The sequence below is a fragment of the Rhinatrema bivittatum genome, chromosome 3 (assembly GCF_901001135.1).
Source record: "Rhinatrema bivittatum chromosome 3, aRhiBiv1.1, whole genome shotgun sequence".
NCBI classification, from domain to species: Eukaryota; Metazoa; Chordata; class Amphibia; order Gymnophiona; family Rhinatrematidae; genus Rhinatrema; species Rhinatrema bivittatum.
In genome coordinates this window covers 33,601,597-33,617,385 of record NC_042617.1, presented here as the reverse complement: position 1 = coordinate 33,617,385, position 15,789 = coordinate 33,601,597, and the positions used below count along the sequence as shown (strand labels likewise).

The 15,789-nt window shown below is 42.4% G+C and overlaps 1 protein-coding gene across 1 annotated transcript in view; it reads right to left on the bottom strand.

Annotated features, from left to right (window-relative positions):
* The window catches only part of LBR (lamin B receptor), a 183,667-nt gene extending 171,367 nt beyond the window's left edge, over window positions 1–12,300 (bottom strand). The window contains exon 1 of the mRNA XM_029593088.1: window positions 12,048–12,300. The gene's annotated coding sequence lies outside the window, so the exon portion shown is untranslated. The remainder of the gene's footprint in view (window positions 1–12,047) is intronic.
* Between the last annotated feature and the right edge of the window lie 3,489 nt (window positions 12,301–15,789).

Sequence of the window (15,789 nt, the reverse complement as noted above, 5' to 3'; positions counted from 1 at the left end):
TCGCCCCTACCTCCGACAGGCCCGCACCGACCACGTGACCGAATCGGACGCACAGCACCGCTCCAGGCCATCTAACGACGCCCCCAACACTGAAACAACCAATAGAAACGAGACGTCCCCATGATGGCACTCAGACGCGACTGCAGGCCCTTTAAAGAGACGGACAGAGCTTAGACGTCGCACGTCAAAGGGGCCTGCCCCTTTGTGCGCCCCTTAGTGCAGCCCGAGTGCAGCCAGAAAGACCGCACATCTCCAGGGATTATAACTCCCACATAGAAATCATTCTTTTACTGGCTTACCCCACAACTGCTTCCCGACAATACAGCATACAAAGATGCACCTCCATCCTATTCCCACAATCAAGAGAAAACCCAGAAAAAACACCCTACAAGACCTAATCCACATACCCAGACAACAAAGACTCATCTCCATCATGACATCTCCCATCACGCAACTACTAGGCCTCTCACTTTTCACTTTAACCCTATTCAATGCACAGTCACTTTCCAAAAAAATGCACCTACTCAATTACCTCATTGATAACAACCCAGACGTATGTGCAATAACAGAAACTTGGATAAAACCTTCGGACATAACACTAACAAACCAACTACCAACACAAACCTTCGACCTCTTCTCAATACCCAGACCCAAAAAAAAAGGGAGGAGGAATCCTACTTGCGGCAAAAAAACAACTGGGCCTAACCTTACAACAATCATACTCCACTACAAAACTGGAATGTTCCCTATTCAAATCTCAACAACTTCAAATATTTCTCATCTACGCTACACCAGGAACCCTAGACGCTAACCCCTCTCCTCTAATAGAGCTGATAGCCAAACACCTCAACTCAGACAAACCGACCATCATCCTAGGAGACTTCAACTTACACGTCGACTCCACCCCTCAATCCTCAAACTGCGAAACCTTTCTTACCTCCCTCAGTCACCTAGGATTCACACAAATAATCAGTGGTCCCACACACAAGGCAGGTCACACATTAGACCTCATCTTTATCAACGACAGCTTATCCACCTATTCCAATCCATCCTGTACACCAGTCCCCTGGTCAGATCACCAGATCATCAATACGACCCTCAAAATGAAAAACACACCACCTCCAAACATCAACAAAACCACCATTCATTTTAGGAAACCATGCTCACTTGAACTACTTAACGAACAATGCTCTAAAGAACTCAACCAACTAGACCTCACAGACGCCAACACAGCCACTACCTCATGGATCAAACTCACGAACAAAATAGCAGATCAACTCTGCCCAATCTCCTCCAAAATAATACAACCAGCACGAGACAACAGAAAACCGTGGTTCACCCCAGAACTCAAATCCCTGAAACAAAAACTACGAAATAAAGAACAAAGCTGGAGAAACAACCCTTCACACACAGCGAGACTGGACTACAAAAACACCCTTAACACATACAGAAATGCCATCCACAAAACAAAGAAGGACTTCTATGCAAAAAGAATTCACAATTTCATCTTCGACTCGAAAGCTCTATTTTCTTACGTCTCATCTCTTACCAAACCAACTCCCCCATCCATTCCAGACCAACAAGCACTCAACAAGGTCAATGAACTGGCCACTTATTTTAAGACAAAAATCTCCAACCTTACTCGACCCCATACAACCCACAACTCCCCACTAACACCTCTGAGCACATACCAAATCACTCAGAATGCCAGACTAGAGGCATTCGAACCCACATCCGCCATGGAAATCGAAAACACTCAAAAAAATCAAACCAGCTGCACATCCCTCAGACCCACTACCAACCAATTTGCTCACCGCCATCCCAAACACCGTTGCAAAACCCATTGCGGAAATCATTAAATCCTCCTTAGCCCAAGGTACAGTACCCAATCAGTTAAAACTAGCAATTCTTAAACCACTACTGAAAAAACCAAACGCTTCACCCACTGACCCAGCTAACTTCAGACCCATTGCAAACTTACCTTTGATTTCCAAACTGATGGAAAAAGCTGTCAATAAACAACTTTCCGAATATCTCGAGGAGCACAACATTCTCTCTCCCGCACAATACGGTTTTCGAAGATCATTAAGCACAGAGTCCCTTCTGCTTTCTCTCACGGATACCTTACTTTTGAATCTGGAGAAAAAACAATCATACCTACTGGTTCTTCTAGATTTATCCTCAGCTTTCAACACGGTAAAACATTCTCAACTCTTAGACCAACTATCAAACATAGGAATTAAAGGCACTGTAAATCACAATATACTGTAAATCACTGTAAATCACAATATACTGACTCAAATCGGCTTAACTGACACCACCCTACAATGGTTCTCTTCCTATTTATCTGACAGAACCTACCAAGTTTTAATTAATAACACCCCATCCAAAAAGATCAACCTCAACACTGGAGTTCCTCAGGGATCAGCATTATCCGCCACCCTATTTAACATATACCTTCTCCCCATCTGCCAATTACTAAAAGATAATGGAATCACCCACTTCCTCTATGCAGATGACATTCAAACTTCTAATTCCCATCCAAAATTTGATCAAAGACACCTACAAGAAAATCTTGACTCTACTTATCTCAATTAAACATCTCCTAAATTCTCTGAAGCTCATAATCAACATAGACAAAACTGAAATAATACTCATGGACAAAAAACCCAATCCAACTCTGCCACCTCTGCCTTTACTTGACAAACAAATGAACTCTATACTCCCCACCACCCACACCAGGAACCTTGGAATTATCATTGATAAAGAACTTTCATTTAAGAACCACATAGCAAATAAAACTAAAGAAGGATATCACAGACCTCTAACCCTAAGACTCTTAAAACCGTTTCTTAAATGAGCCGCATGCTTCATCCCCGGTACTTTATTGGTACACCGCAAAAGCAGTACTTAGGGGTGATATTTCATTTATGTCACATAGGAAAAAAACAATGAATCAGAGACTTTTGATTTTAACTTCTCAGCTTACACAGGCCCGTGCACGCTTAGCGACGAATAACACAAAAGAGGCACGAGCATATTATCAGATTATACAGGGTGCGGTGAACACTTTATTACATCAGAGAGCCCGTAAAAGTGTCCTGTATTATCAATATAAGTTATTTCAGCATAGTAACAAATCAGGCAAGTTATTGGCTAATCTAGTGAAATCAGCGCGGGGTTCCCATTACATTCCTACCTTATGTTCTCCTACCAGTCGATTGCTAACAGATCACACAGGAATACTCCATTGTTTTAGAAATTATTATAGCTCGTTATACACAGCTGAGGGTTGGAATCGTGAAGCCTGCGAGCACTTTTGCTCTAAATTCCAGCTTCCGCAGCTAACAGTTGAACAAAGGGACTATTTGAACAGGCCGATATTGGTGGAAGAACTCCATCTGGTAATTCATCACGCTAAACGGTTTAAAGCCCCGGGACCCAACGGATACGGCGTGGAATTTTACAAATGCCTGTTGGACCAGGTAGCAACTCCGTTGGTACAGGCATTCTCTACAATGTTGGAATCTGGTTCTTTTCCAGAACATTCAAACTGAGCGCATATTACTCTCATTCAGAAACCAGGAAAGGACCCTCTATTACCAGATTCTTATCGGCCTATTTCTCTCCTAAATTTTGATCACAAGATATTTGCCAAGGTAATGGCAGATAGGCTGGCGGAAGTTCTTCCGCATTTGATTGGAGTGGATCAAGTGGGTTTTATTCGGAAACGTTACGCACTTACCAATATTTGTAAAATTTTAGTGGCCATGACAATGTGTCAACAATCAGAAGCCCCTTTCCTGGCCATTAGTTTTGATACAGAGAAAGCTTTCGATAGGGTCGAATGGTCCTATCTGTTTCATACCCTTCACATGATGGGTTTCGAAGGCTTATTTCTCAGTGCGATATGTCTTCTATATTCAAGCCCGGAAGCGATTATCTTGGCCAATGGATCCCATTCTGAAGTCTTTAATATCTCCCAAGGTACATGACAGGGTTGCCCGTTATCCCCATTATTATTCATCCTCCATCTGGAGCCTTTACTCTTAGCTATATAACTCACTAGGGAAGTGCGGGGAGTCTGTTTTCATTCCACCCTCTTCAAGTACGCAGCGTTCGTGGACGATATATTGGTCTTCCTTACGGATCCGATCTCTTCCCTAAGATGCCTCCTACAACTTTATTTGAACCTTTGGAGCCTTCTCGGATCTAAGTCTAAACATGGGGAAATCAAAGGCCTTAGCATGTCCGGTAGAGCTGTAACAGGAGTGGATGGAGGATTTTCCTTTACAGTGGGCAGTGGATTCTTTTACATATCTGGGTATTGTTATATCGCGGGACTTATCTAGGCTTTACGCACTCAATGTCCATCCTCTGTTACAAAATACCCGCGATCGCCTGCAGGCATGAACTGCCTTTCCAATTTCATTAGGGGGTAGGGTTCAGTTATTTAAGATGGTGATTCTGCCCAAGTGGCTATACCTCTTTCAAAACTTACCTCTCATCTTACGTCGTGCGGATTTATTATAGTTAGATAAGTGCCAGCTGCGGTTTTTCTGGCGTAATGGGAAGGCTAGGATCCCATTGGTATGGATGCGTATGCCTTGGGGGAGGGGTGGATTGGGGGTCCCGGATATTGCTCTTTACAATTTGGCATGTAATCTTCGGTTATTTAGGGACTGGGTTTTGGACACCTCAACTTTCCTGAACCCGCTTGTGGATAAAGCGTTGGCTAATCCCTATGCTCTTATTTACGTCTTGCAAGCAGCCTCTCCTAGTTTAAATCAATTTTTGGTGCACAATGTCCTCATTAAACCGCTTCGCCAAGCATGGGTTAAATTAACGCATTTGTTAAAGCTGGATCGCATTTGTGCTTTTCTCTTGCTGATTCAAGGAAACCCAGATTTTATCCCGGGTTCGCAAACTATCTCCTTCCAAAGATGGGGTAAATTGGGCATCACACAATTGGGTCATGTGTTGAACACAGAGGGCCAACTCATACCATTTACAGAATTAAAGGAAATTTATGATCTCTCTGCCACAGAGGTGTTCCCATATTTACAACTCCAACATTATATTGCTTCCATACCACAGATGTCTCGACAAGCAACACCATTTCAAACCATAGCAGCAAACCTGCTATTGGAACAGGCGAAGCCTCCATCTCTTTCATTACACTATCGTTTGCTTAACAATTAACTTTCCTAGACACCAGTGCTATTTTGGTAGAAAGGTGGAAACGGGATGGGGTGTTTATGTTGACTCCTGCTATCATTAATGCCTGCTTCCGGCATATCTCTCAACTCTCAATCAATATGCATTACCGTGAAATGCAGTATAAATTTCTCCGCCGTGAGTATATAGCCGCTCAAGATGCTTTTAACTCAAAAATAGCATCTGCGCCCAATTGTCAACGATGTGGCTTCCAATCGGGGACCTTATCTCATGCCTTTTGGGCGTGTCCACGGATCCAGTCTTTTTGGCGTAAGGTGGTTCACTACTTGGAATTAGTACTAGCGCTACCTATTCCTCTTTCCTATTATTGGTTACATTTTGGCTGCATTTCGCCATTGCGGGTGAGAGTTCTGGGATTCCGATTGTTCATTCAAAAAGCCTGCTTAGTTGCAAAAAAGATCATATTTACCTCTTGGAGAGAAACTACTAGTCACTCTTACTGGGCCTGGCGTAACAGTCTACACCATATGATGATGCAAATGGAAGCTTCTACTGTGAGACTCATACCGAGTCTCACAGTAGAAGGATTTGTATTTACAGAGACTTCATCGTGTACGCAGTTTGATCATCAATGAGTGAAAGTGTTATTGTGAATTCCCATATTTTCTGATGTGTTATATTGCTATACCATAGGTAGCTGACTACTGGCTATAAGACTTCTAGACTCCTTGGGGTATGGGTTGGGGGAGGGGGGGAATGTTGAAGTATGTTGTTCTCACTCGCTATTTACATCTTGTTTTGTCAGGGGGCATCTCAGGAACCCGTTGTCCTCTGTTTCGAGTACTATTATATGTAAAATCAATAAAAATCGTTTTACAAAAAAAAAAAAAGAAAACCGTTCCTAACCCTTATGATTTCAGAACAGTCTTACAACTACTCTAATATAATTATATTTATGTTTATGTTAATAATTTAACTTTTATTAATGTTATTTAGCTTTTTGCTTTGTTTAAAATTATTTCATTATTGACGTTTAAATGTATTAGACTAAGGAATTTTACTTCCTGCTCATTCTGTTTCATTGTAAACCGGTTTGATATGCATTTTATGCAGGAAAATCGGTATAAAAAAACTTTAAATAAATAAATAAATAAATACTCATTTTCTCCACCTTCGACTACTGCAACTCCTTACTAATTGGAATACCTTATTCAAACCTCAAACCGCTCCAGATTCTGCAGAACTCAGCAGCCAGAGTTCTGACAGGAACAAAAAGAAATGAATACATAACGCCCATATTGATCTCACTTCATTGGCTCCCAATTAAAGCACGCATCCAACACAAATCAATGACCATCATTCATACAATTCTAAACAATGATCATCTAGGACTAAATGGCTTAAACATAACCCCCCAGAATCCTCAAAGAAACCTACGTTCAAACAACTCAGGATGCTTAAACATCCCCCCCATCAGAGATGCACATCTAACAACAAGAGAAAGAGCCTTTTCCATTGCCACCCCTAAATTTTGGAACTCCCTACCTAAAGATCTGAGAACCCAACCCAACCTCAAAATGTTCAAAAAAGACCTAAAAACATTGCTGTTTCGCAAATTCTATACTGACCTTCATACTTCTGAACATCCTAACTCCCAATCGAACTTTCTTCCAAAAACCTCAAAATAACTTCTCTCCAACCAGAACAAACAATCCCTCCTCCTCCCACATAATGATACTTTCTGGACTTGAAATGTTTAACCTCTGTTTAATATGCACATTGTTATACTTTTTCCACATTTGTTAAGAGTTACAATTTAAATTTTGTAAACCGTTATGATGGCTTTACCAAATGACAGTATTGCCTCTTGTTAAATGGTTGATTAAGTTCTACCCCTTGTTACATGTAAACCGAATTGATTTGAATTTGTTCATGAAGGTCGGTATAGAAAAGTGTTAAATAAATAAATAACCCACTGGGGTGGATTACCCTGTTTGAATGCTAAGAAAACTATAATAGAAGAGGATGTTGTCAGCATGAAAACTTGTTCTGTCTCCATCTGCTGGCTGGCAGGCAGAGCATGATCCACACATCTGGACTGGTATGGGAGGATTATATGGAAAATTCAGTTTCCACTTCCTGTATGGAAGTGAGCTAAGCAGTCTATAGTAAATCTGGGGTTTTGACATTCAGGGATGGGGGGAGGAGAGCATAAAAGTAATTGTTATCAGTCACAGGAAGAAGGGGGTAGGTTAGGGCTTTAATCACAGGCATAGTGTGACAGGTGGACCAAATTGAGGGAGGCAAAAGCCATAGGGCCTCAGTTACAGGCTTCTACAAATAGGCAGGATTTCAGTTTTTTCCTGAAAGTCATGAAATCAGATTTAAGCCTCATGTCTTAAATCTGAAAGATTTAAAAAAAAAAAAAAAGATCTGAAAACAAAAAAACAAAAAAACTCTCAAAAAATCAATCACTTCATCCACGACCCAAAAGCCCTCTTTTCCCTGGTCTCATCGCTCACCAAACCACCTTCTTCAACGATCCCAGATGACAAAGCTGCCACTAAAGCTTCCGAACTTGCCACATACTTCAAAAATAAAACAACAAACCTACTCGCCTCCCGTACAAGCAATAAAGTTCCTACCCAACATCATTCATGCTCTCCTAATCTACTACTCAGCCCAATATATCCTCAACTTTCCTCAGCCTCCTCGCCACAAACGGCCCGCTTAGAGGATTTCGAGCTTACATCTTCTTTAGAGATTGAAAACCTTTTAAAGAAACTCAAGCCATCCTCACACCCTCTTGATGCAATTCCAGCTAACCTTCTCATATCCTGTGCTAAAGACGTCGCTAAGCCTATCACCCAGATCATCAACGCCTCTCTATCACAGGGCCTGGTCCCTGACCCCCTCAAACTTGCCATCTTAAAACCCTTATTAAAAAAAACAAATCTCTCTACAGATAACCCAGCAAATTTCCGCCCGATTGCTAATCTTCCGATCATTGCCAAAATCCTGGAAAGAATAGTCAACAAACAGCTCTCTGAATTTCTTGAAAATAACAACATCCTCTCCTCGGCTCAATTAGGCTTTCGCAAATCCCGCTGTACCGAAACTCTTCTTTTATCTCTGTCAGACAACATTCTCATGAATCTAGAAAACAAACATCCCTGCTTGCTCATCCTCCTTGATCTTTCGGCCGCCTTTGACACGGTCAACCATGATTATCTCATCGAAAGACTATCCGAGATCGGCATCAAAAACAAAGCTCTAAACTGGTTCAAATCTTTCCTCCAGAACAGATACTACAAAGTTAAGATCAATAGCAAAGAGTCACCACTGTTAAGTTCCACATTAGGGGTCCCTCAAGGCTCTTCGCTATCCCCTACGTTATTCAATATCTATCTTCTCCCGCTTTGTCATCTCCTTTCCAATCTAAAGTTAACCCATTACTTATATGCAGATGACGTCCAAATCCTTATTCCTATCACAGAATCACTTCAAAAGACCGTACTTTTTTGGAACCCCTGCCTCCTCTCCATTAACAAACTCCTGTCTAACCTTAACCTGATACTCAACACTGACAAGACAGAATTCCTCTTGATCACTCAAGATGGCACCCTTCCATTGAATAGCTCTCACCTTCCATTGAATAGCTCTCACCTTATGCCGCTCCCAGTTCTCTCCCCACGGGTCAGAAACCTTGGGGTGGTCATGGATAACCATCTGAGCTTTTCTGATTTCAACAACACTACGGTTAAAGAGTGCTACTACAAACTCCAAGTTCTAAAAAGGCTTCGACCCCTCCTTCATTTTCACGATTTCAGGTCAGTGTTACAATCCATCATCTTCTCGAAAATGGACTACTGTAATTCACTGCTTCACGGTCTCCCAGTCTACACCCTAAAGCCTCTTCAACTGTTACAGAACGCTACAGCAAGGTGTCTCACTAAATCCAACAAAAGAGATCATATAACACCAATTCTAAAGAAGCTCCACTGGCTCCCAGTCAAATCTCGAATTCTGTTTAAACTTCTATCAATCACCCACAAAGCCATATTCAACAACACTCCACTGGACCTCAGAATCCCTCTTCAGCTTCACACGTCTTCCCGACCGCTAAGATTAGCACAAAGAGGAACTCTACATGCACCTCCCATGAAAACATCTTTAAGTAAAAGAGCTCTATCCACAGCAGGCCCCAAACAGTGGAATCTGCTTCCTCCGGAGCTAAGGCTGATACATTGCCCCAACACGTTCAAAAAAAGACTCAAGACATGGCTATTCGGTCAAGCATTCCCTTAACTTACTTAGTCTTCCACAGCTCCCATAGACTGTTTTCATACTGTTGATGTCCAGAACCTATGCTCATGTTTTTACTCATCAATAAGAAATTTCTCCCTCCTCCCCCCCCCCTCCACGAACAACCTTCCTTCCCCCTCCCCCCCATTAGCAAACCTCCCTCCCCATGCGCTAGTCTCGCTCTAATAGTGCATACTGCTACTGTTCCTAGTTATGTTATGTTACATTATCCAAGTTGTTCACTCCCTTGTTCATTGTAAGACATATGTTGTCATTGTTTTCTACTTGTTATAATGTAAACCGGAGTGATAAGTAATTCTGTTACCTGAACTTCGGTATAAAAAAAGTTATAAATAAATAAATGTCCAGTGGCAGAGAGTTCCAGAAGGTGGGGACTGATCCCACAAAGGTTCTCTTCCATTTTTCTCCACAAAAGCATCAGGTCACTCAAAGGAAACAGACTTCTTTCCACTCTGTGCTATAAATCACTCTCTCAGAGTTTAGACCTCTGTTGGCAGACTGCTTATTCTTGGAATAAGCAGCTTAGAATATATCTACCCCTTGGGATCCTACCACGTACTTGTGACCTGGCTTGGCCACTGTTGGAAACTGTTGGCTTGATGGACCTTTGGTCTGACCCAGTATGGCAATCTTATGTTATATACACACACTTCAAGTAGACTACTACAGCTTCCTCTATATACATTAGATCAGTGGTTCTCAATCCATTCTTCAGGGACCATCTGGCCAGTTAGGTTTCCATGATATCCACAATGAATATGCATGAAATATTTGCATACAATGGAGGAAGTACATGCAGCTCTCACTCATGCATATTCACTTTGGATACCCTGAAAACTCAACTAGCTAGGCAGTTCAGGAGATTGGACAGAGAACTACTGCATTGGATTTTTCAAACTGAAAACTTGATGGAAACCGTTTATTATAAGTGTGCCATGAGAGCAGCAGACTCTTGAATCATTATATTGTAAATGCATATGGATATAGGCAATGTTAACCTTACTCATAAAATTGAGAACAGATTAATATTGTCAAAAATATCTTTGTGGGTTGAATTTCAAACTGTTAAATATTCAGTAAGTATAGAAGATTTTAAATTATTGTGAATGGGTTTCTTTTGTAAACTATCTTGAATTTACCAACTAGGTAGTATAGAAATCTGTTAAACATTTATGCAATACCATAGCAGAAAGAACAAGCATTTACCGGTACCTAACTCTCCTTCACTCCTATAATAACAGTAGGCGACTACCTCCCTGATCGCCCCCCTCAGCTCTCCACTTATTTTCAAACGTTTTGATAATCTCCCTCCTATTTTACATATCTTCAGTTTTTTCGCTCATGTTTTCAATTTGTATTTTCTCACAATATTTATGTGTTTTGATTATATAAGTATCTCAACTGTTCTTTAGCTTTAACTAGCTTGTTATTATTCTATCTCAACTGTTCAGTTGTAAAGAGCCGTTGCTATCCGTTATGTTAAATGAAAACCAATGTGATGTCACTAAACGAATGTCGGTATAAAAAAGATGCAAATAAATAAAAATAAATGAATTATGTTTATTGTGACTTTTTTTAATTCTTACTCGTATTTATTAGATGCTTCTTCTGATGTCTCAATAATCATGAATTTCTCTTAAGGAAAGCAATGCCCCGCAAAAATAACTCTGTCCGGAAGTTTTGTAACTGCTTTAGTTTGTACAAAAGAAAAGGGACCTCAAGTCTAATAAATGTTTACTTACCACGGCAATTCATTCATTTATTTCCATAGCTGATAAAGTTATGTATAATCTCTGCTTGCTTTAGTATGTTTCAATAAACCCTCTGTAGGGATAGTGGTCTAATTCAGTGATCTGGGTATGTTCTCGTTCTCTCTCTTTTTTTTTTTTAAATAACTGTTTCACTACCAAAAGGGCGAAGCTGGTACTCATACATAAACAAGAATGAAACCTTATCTGTCAAGTGCACTGACAATGTTCTAAACTGCAAGTTAACTAAATTTAAAACAAATTATTTTTCAACGGAAGATCACATCAGCAACATAGGAAAGGGAAGTGCGCCCTGTCAATAAGCAAACCGTCAAAAGAAAACCACAATAGGAAAAAAAGGAACAGGGCGCCTTTAAATTGCTTCAGCTCGGCAGTCAAGGAGGAGGAAAAACGTCATAAATTTGAACTTTCGATCAATGTTTAAAGGCGGACAATGAAAGAGGACCAAGATTAAACAGTCTATAAATCAACAGCCTAGGATGGTCGTTTGTTTTTAATGCCTCCGTGGCGCCCTTTTTGCTCCATGCTTATATTTCCTACGGATCGACTTTGCGGAAACTCACAGCAGCATTTATTTAAAAGACTTCGGCCCGTTTTACTCCCGCTCTCTACCCAAATTCTCTCTTCACCTAAAGAAGTCAGGGGAGCAATCCAAGTTTTTAAAAAGTCAGTTTTTGCCCAACTGAAAACAGTGAATTCACACTTAATACTAAATATTAAGTCCCTCCCCCCGACAAGCGGCTTTCTTCGAGGAATACAACAGCCAGTACTCACCACAACAGTGCAGAGCAATATTGTCAAATAAACTGGTTTCCCGCCAAATTACACTTTTTTTTTTTAATTCTTTGGCGTTTTGTTTTTTTTCCCGGCAGCGGATTGTTCACCGCCCTGTCAACGACAATAAACCACGACTCTCCTCCTCACCTCCACATTCAGCTCCTGCTGAAACCGTGGAAAGAGAAGGCGGGGAGAGGCTCGGTACTCCGGGCCTGCGCACCAATACGTCGACGTCACGGGCAGTTCACTGGACTCTAACCGCCGCTTCCTGGCTCGCAGGGACCGGTAATACTGCGCATGCGTGCTACGCTCTCGCCGCCGCCGCTCCTGTCCCAGGCACTGTACGCCGCACTTTTTTTTTTTCCCGGCTGAGGAAGGTTTGTGTTTTGAAACAACGTTGGGCTCCCATGAAGGCGGCAAGGAATGTTTAACTATCTTTATTGCATACGGTATTTTTTGCACGCCTATGTTGATTGTGCGGGGATGAAGGAACGGCGGGCTGGCGCAGCTGAGTAAGGTCGGTCGGGGATGGAAGACCCCAGGTGGTGGTTAAGGACGGAGGGGGCAGAAGGTGCTCTGAGCGGCGGGTCCTGGTGTGAGCCGGTGCTCGGATGAGAGAATGGTCACGTGTCCAGCTCAGGCGCTGTGGGCCAGCGGTTTCCATGGAAGCGGGAAGCCTGAGCACGCCATTGCGGCCCTGGGAGCCCAGAGGCACGGAAATTAGGTGCCTCTGCTGCTAGGGCACTGAAGCGCATTAGGTGAAGCCACTGGACCTCTGTCAATAAAGCTGGTTTTACTTACAAACCTTTACTAGTAGAAATAGTAAAGTGCTACTAGACATAGTGCCAGACAGATATACCTACAGCTTCATGGTGCTTACCATTTAGTTAAGTAACCTTAACAACCCCACTCTGATACCTCATCCATCCCCCACTATAAAAGCATGGTTTCTGGCAACACATATTGTAATTACTAGGAATATAGCTTTAGATTCAACAGTCCATAGACATATAATGAACAATACATGGTTTAGTGTTCTTAATCACTTTTGGAATATTTCTATAATTGTTCGTTTGATTAACCTAGAGAGTGAAATAAACACTAATTATTCTACAAAGACTGTCTCTTTTTGTGATATCTGAGGAAGAGAAGGGGGCCTAGTAGACAGAATCACAGATTTGGAGTCATATATTTACAACTGGCACATTTAACCAACCTACCTCAGAGATGTAAATTATAATGTAGAGGAGATATATTCTGTGTGGTTTAAGTAGAAATAAGGGTCAGAAAACAAGCTGTAGTTGAACACTTTTTATTGGACTATTTGGTGACCCTTATTTCTACATATTCAAGTGGACAATATGGCAATGACAATACTGTACAGTGAAGGTGAAACCTATGTAAAATGTCTTGCAAAAGTTTTCACACCCTTGTACATTTTCCAGATTCTGCTGTCTAAAAAATTCAAATCAAAATGCATTAAAAAAGGAGTTCATTTTACTATTAGGAACTTGTTAGTTCAATTTTACCATACTCCAAATTACACCAGGCCCTTAGTCCATGGTGCCATCTAGCAAATGTAAACGTTACACAAATTTATTGAAATCTAGCAAAGTTAGAAAAGGTACAGAGAAGGACGACCAAGATGATAAAGGAGATGGCACAATTCCCCTATGAAGGAAGGTTAAAGAGTTTAGAGCTCCTCAGCTTGGAGAAGAAATGGCTGAGGGGAGATATGATAGAGGTTTATAAAATAATGAGTGGCATGGAACAAGTAAACGTTAATCAGTTGTTTACTCTTTTGAAAAGTACAAAGTCCAGGAGACACACTGAAGTTAGTGGGTAATACATTTAAAACTAATAAGAGAAAATATTTTTTTACTCAACAAACAATTAAGCTCTGGAATTTGTTGCCAGAGGATGTGGTGAAAGCTATTAGTATAGCTGCATTTAAAAAAGGTTTGGACAAGTTCTTGAGGAAAAGTCCATTCCCTGTACGTACCCAGATCAGTCCAGACAGTGGGTTGAGCCTCCTGTCCAGCAGATGAAGACAGAGAAAAACTGAAAGGGTATCCTCTATCAGGACAGAGCCTACCCTGCATCCCTTCAGTATTTCTCTGCCTTCAGCAGATGCAGGCAGCTGAACCTGCGGCTCCCTTCCTTTTCTCAATTTGTTTCTCCCTGTGAGATTTTTCCTTCTTCTGTGTTCTTGTCTTTCAGATCAAGCAAGTATTACCTTATTTATCTATTCAAAAAAAAAAATTTTTAAATATAGAATTGAAACTCCTGCTTTCAGGGAGACAGCTCTGTCTCCTTGCTGTTATGGGATCCTAGGGGGCTTGCCCTTTGTTATACAGCCTAGGAATCCCTTCCCGGTGACATGCTTGTCTGCTGGGGCGATATTGGTGGTCCAGTCACTCCCCCTCTTTGCCTTTGCTGCCCTACAGTAATTAACAGAGAAGCTCAATTCCCCTGCCAACACTAAAGTTTAAAAAAAAAAAAAAAGTAAATAATCTGAAGGCAAGAGACAAGCGAAATCAGCACTTCTAGTGCAGGGAAAGCAGCACAGCAGCGTTCATTCGCCTGCTCTCGAGCAGCCCAACTCAGCTGACTCTCTTCCGTGCGTTTCTTACCTAAATTCATGCCAGGTTCAAGTTGCTGTCTAGCCTGCGGGGGGAGCCTGTGATTCGGCTCTCCTGCGATGGGCTGTGCTCTGAATGTTTGCCAGGTGGGGAGGGTCCCTCCGGCAGCTGCAAAATCGGCAGCCCGGGCTCATCCTCCCAAATGCGTGGCTAGGCCGTCCTCTCACAAAAAAAACCACGGGAATGATGGCCATTTTGGGGGCGGGTTTTTCTTTGGACTCCGGTCTGCAGGGCTCAGGAAAGCCAGATTTGACCATTTCTTTGCCAGATTTAAGCCCAGTCAGAGCCTCTGAGGGGGTTTTGATCCCTCTTCCTCTCCCCCTCCCCCCTCTTTGCCAGGGAAATCCAGGCCTCGTTTTCCCACTTAATTTGTGCTTTTAATGCACAAGTTATATCTGGCTAGTTTGCAGGAAGAGGATGACCCTTCACCAGGTCCGTGTCCCCCCCCCCCAGCAAAAATCCCTCGGGTGCCTGCTCCACAGCCCCCTTCCGTACCGGATGTGCAGGGCTCCGTCAGGGTCAAGGTGGTGCCAGGAGCCCCCCCCCCCCAAATTGGCTGCGATCGCTGATCCCGATCCGGACTCTGACTTGCTCCCGGGTCCTTCGCTCAAGGGTGATGACCCATGTGTTCTCCGTTTATTCCAAAGGGAAGAGCTGGATCCGCCTGTTCCCTTTATTCTGGACAAGCTGGGTATTGAAGTGCTACCTGAGGATTCTGCTACACTTTCTATGTCAACTAACATGGACCCGGTCCTGGTGGGACTTAGAGCTCCTCCATGTATGTTCCCGTTTCACCCGATGCACAGGCAGCTGCTCCTCCGGGAATGGGAGTCTCCTGAAGTGGGGCTCTGCGTGGGTAGGGTGATGGACAAGCTCTATCCCCTCCCTGATCAATGCCTAGAGATGCTTAAAGTTTCCAAGATGGACGCTTCCGTCTCCGTGGTTACCAAACACACCACCATCCAAGTGGTGGGAGCGACGGCACTGAAAGATATTCAAGACCGCAAACTCGAGCTTTATCTCAAACGCATCTTTGAAGTCTTCGCCTTAGGGGTCCGGGCGACAATCTGCAGCAGTCTCATGCAGCAGGCAAACTT